Source organism: Drosophila sulfurigaster, chromosome 3 (assembly GCF_023558435.1).
Source record: "Drosophila sulfurigaster albostrigata strain 15112-1811.04 chromosome 3, ASM2355843v2, whole genome shotgun sequence".
Lineage (NCBI taxonomy): Eukaryota > Metazoa > Arthropoda > Insecta > Diptera > Drosophilidae > Drosophila > Drosophila sulfurigaster.
Window position 1 is genome coordinate 4524002 of NC_084883.1, and position 4819 is coordinate 4528820.

General features: G+C 31.1%; 1 long non-coding RNA gene across 1 annotated transcript; it reads right to left on the reverse strand.

Moving 5' to 3' along the window:
• Positions 1-2842: 2842 nt before the first annotated feature.
• On the reverse strand, positions 2843-3818 carry LOC133842831 (uncharacterized). The gene is made up of 2 exons (XR_009894442.1): positions 3608-3818; positions 2843-3504 (listed from the first exon to the last, which is right to left on the reverse strand). It is a non-coding gene; the product is annotated as an uncharacterized LOC133842831 (long non-coding RNA).
• Positions 3819-4819: the final 1001 nt, after the last annotated feature.

Genomic DNA, 4819 nt, shown 5'->3' on the forward strand with positions numbered 1-4819 from the left:
GATTAAAGTAAATTTATTTTTTGAACTTAATCCTGAATATATAAATATTGAAAGTAGTGTACAACAAAATAATAATAATCGAATTAACCGATATACGTATGAAAGAATGTCAGATTCTTTTCCAACGGTCGATGATGCCGTTGAAAATTTTCGACAACATTTAATTAGAAAAGAACACAATAATGGTGGTATAATTGAATCACCTCATGAGATTCACAGATATTTTAAATTAAAATACTTGACAAGTGATGTTGATATTCAATGTACTTATCAGAGTGATTATGCAAATTAAAAATTAAGAATCATATGCTCTCATTATAATGAACCTGATCCAAAAAAACAGAAAAGTTATTTATATGAACGAGACTTTAATAAATACAGAGCACACGCCCAACAATTAGTTCAGTCAAGAGAAAACATTGGAACGTCTGACATCAATGATTATATTCAAGTTTTGCATATGGATATTGACTAATAAATAAATAAATAAAAACAAAAAAATAACACTTGCATCAAAAATTATTAATTTTATTCAAAAATATTTAAATATTCTAACACCTGAGGATAAAGAAAAACTTTTATATATTCATATGCGTCTCGAAAATATTGAAAATTTAAATATAACTTTTAATCAAAATGAAACAATAAAAGACGAAGTAGAAAAGATAAAGAAAAGAATAAAGAAAAACTTTTAAATATTCATATGCCAGTAGAACATATTGAAAATTTAAATATAGCTTTTAATCAAAATGAAACATTAAAAAACGAAGTATGTAGATTATTGTATACAACAACAACAACAAAAATTGCTTTACGAACATGTGGCATTACAAATTATGACTTCTTATCACATTTTGTAAGAATTTATATATATATGAACACAAAGCTTTAAAATAAAACTTATTTTATTTCCGATTCAACTCCAACGCCATCTATATAATTACTGTACTCATATAGTAGTCTTATGTACATATTATATATACTTTGATAAAAAATAAAGAGGGTGCTTTTAGTATAGTATCAGCCATTTATAGCTATAATATCAGCTATAGCTATAAGCTATTCACAACCACAAATCAAAGAAAACAAATTTGAAAGCCATGAGAATTATATTTTTTTTGTTTGTCTTTATCAAGCTAATAGCTTGACTATTTACACAAATAAGAGGTAAACTATTGTTCTTCATCACTTGTAATTTTATCAAACCAAGAAAACAAAGTTGATGAAATTTCTGACAACTGAACATTCATAGCTCACCACTTCCCATTTTCTATATATTTCTATCTACGACTCTTCGTTGTCCAAAACGCTTGATGATGAAAAGGATTGTTTACAATATTTACAACTTCACGAACTACAAAAGACCTGCCGTAAAAGAAAAAATGACTTTCATTAACTACTTCGATGTAGATGACAATGGAACAACCAGTGCATTCGTTAAAGAAATATAATCAAAATAATAATTGTGACCCTCGTAGCATTTGTTATCGCATTGAGAGTGGCACAAGAGAAGCATTAAAAATATAATGCAACATTATCACAATTTAAATGAGAGAATGACTAACAACAGAAAAAAACAGTAACAGTGTCTATATATTTTGCTGTAATAAAACAACAATAATAGAAAAACACTTCCAGATAAGCTTCGAAATTCGCCTACACTTTCCGCTTTTGCGATTGTGGTTTTTCTAGTTCCAGTTTGCGGTTAATCAAATTATGTTGCATTAATTCGAAAACTTAAAACTTAAAGGTTCCCTTTTGATTCTAAGAAAAAACAAATACATGAGTCAATCCTCTTGTCCATAATCTTAACCTGACTGAATTAATCAGACTCGAATCTGCAAATATGTCTCGATCTGAATAATTACATTATCTAATCAACTAAAAAAAAAAGAAAAATACATGCACACTGTTGAATCCGGATAAAATTAAGAAATGAAGGGGTTGTCTTATAAGATGGTACGGTGCCACACCCTGGTCTATACTAACCCAACCATTATCAAAAATAAAATTGGTTTTTATTATTACCCATTACAATTCTGTTTTCTTCGGTAAGTTTGTTTGAACTATATTCAATATATGAATTTTTTTATTAACTTCTAATAATCAACAACAACAAAAAATAAGAAGAAGAGAATACAAAAAAATAATAACAATTAATAAAAAACTTTGGCACCTATTCTTTTATGCGCACTACCAGAAAAAAACAATATGCATGGTTCTTTTACATATGTCAAGGTGTATCTACATTTTATTTTATTATTTTATTTATTTATTTTATTTTTTTTTAACAAAAAAGTGTTTTTTAAATATATATATATTTTTTAATACTTTGTGTATTATTTATTATATTTTATATTTTTTAATCAAGTTTTAACCACTGTGCTGTAACAAAACGCAATAATAACAAAAAAATATGGCGAAGTACAAATTAAATTACAAAAAGTATAAGAATGACCCAAAAGTTTGGGTATCATCCCACAGTTCATATGCTGTTTGAGAAGGTGGACAAAAATACAGTACAAGCAAAACTGTGAGCAGCTGCTGCGTGGCCGAACAGGCATACATATATGAATGTATGTACATATGTATGTATATATGTAAATACATACATACGAATCTTTCTGTTATCAGAACTTCTTTTATTCGGACGACTCAGAGTTATCACTTACCAGAACAGAACTCCATAACGAAGGCCTTCACAATGTTGTTGCTGTTGGTTGATGATGATGATGATGATGGTGTTTTGTTGCTTTCAGTTTATATACCTTAGGGGTACATATAAATTTCGTTTTGTTTGACGCACAGTGTTATTTTGCAGCACAGTGTTATTTTGTTTCACTATTTATTTCACTATTTATTTAATTATTTATTAGCAATAATGTTTCCAGTTGGACATACCCTTTAAGAAAGCAAAGAAAAAAAATGATAGCGCAAAAAAAAATAAGTGCCAAATCACAATTTGATATTTTCAAGTATCTTCTTATAAATATACGTCCACTAAAATTATTTTATATTTATCTTTAAATTTTATTTAAAAAAAATGTTTTTCCTAAATTGTTTTTTTTTTTGGCTTTTACTACTTCACTGTTGCGCCTGTACACTACACAACGATTGTATGACCTTTTATTGTTAACTTATTATTTTTTTTTGTGGTCATAATGTATTTTAGACAGTTTTTTAGACACTACACTGGTACACACTGGAGAAGATGAGGCTGCTGCGATGAAGAGGAGACGGCGGAAAGATGGGCGTGGCTCGGCACAGTGGTACAAAAGTGCTTAGGCCAGAGATGCACTGCAATCCAATGGTGTCGCCTTCATGGTTCTTGTTCTGCAGGCAACAGACTCAGAGATGCCAGTCCACGACACGAAATAGTCTGCCTCCGCTGGCCAAAATATGACGGATTCGTGGAATCAAAATCCACTACAAGAGTTAGGATTCTATCCGTCTATTCGTATTATTTTTGTATGACTAATGACGGCTTAGACGAATTTTTATAAGCTACATACAGAGAAAAAATTCGACAAAATAATATAAAAATTTGATTATCTCACAGATTCGAAAAAATAATATAAAAATTTGATTATCTCACAGAAATAATTACCTTTTATCAAGCTTATCAAGCGGAACGAGCTGTGTTAATTATTTTGCTCAATAGCAAAAAGCACCAATGGATGGATGCAATAGTTGTTGGCAGATTATATTTTCTGCAGATGTGTGTTTTCTTCACACATCATCATGCAGAATTTCGGCCACCCAGATGTCAACCGTCTCGGATCGTAGTTCAATTAGAAATGAATGAGAGCTGTCGTTGCCCAAGCGACAAAGGCAAAGCTCGTCTCATACGATCGTGCGATCGTTCGCTCGATAGACTCGCTAAACTCACCACGGAGGGGGAAATTGCATTTGCAGAGGTGCATGTCCCTTTATCGTGCACTGGTTTGTGTCTACGCTAACTTTGAGCGGTAAAGTTCAAATCCCAAGGGCTTAAGAGATTTTACGAAAGTTGGTGTCATTTGCGATCATTTCATAAGTAATATAAACCCAAATTGTTTAATGGTTTTACTTTTACACATAAAAAAAGCATTTCAAATCAAGATTTTGTCCCAACCAACTAAGAATTTTAGTCTAACAAGCAGTGTTGCCAGAGTCGCTTTTTTCCCGTCAAAACTGGCTTTTTTCAAATGCCATTTGCTTGAAAAAATTGCAAACAGCGGGTAGCGGGAATTCTGGCTTTTTTTTTACTTAAATGCTTTTTTTAGATTTTTTTTTTTCTATTTGCCCAAAATTATGGAACAATATTTACTATAGCTGTTCTGTCGATGCTTGCCATCATTTTTAGTGACAAATCGATTGTATAGTGTTGTAAAGCAATCTTAAAGAACACGCCAATTTAAGAATTGGCGATAAGTCGTAGCGTCTCTAAAGACAAAAGTGAATTGATCTTCAGTTCACTGTGTTTTGATTGTTTTAAACAAAATGTCAAAAGACTTTAAACAAAAATATCGGGACGACACGGGTGACAGTTACTGCAAATCTACAATCACCGCAAAACTCTCTGATTTGCGCGCCCATGCTTTGACCAAAAAGCATAAAAGTCCTAGGAGCGGGTTTATGCAAACAAACCAAATAAATTTTGTAGCTTTGACGGTCAAGACAATGGAGCAAGAAGCAGTGCTATGTCTTTTTGTGGCCGAGCATACATTGTTGGCTCATTTGGATCATTTAGGAAACCTAGTCGTTAAATACTTTGAACCGACAGCGCTATTCGTTTTTCTACTCGTTGTTTTCTACTTAAAATGAAAATACATTTTAT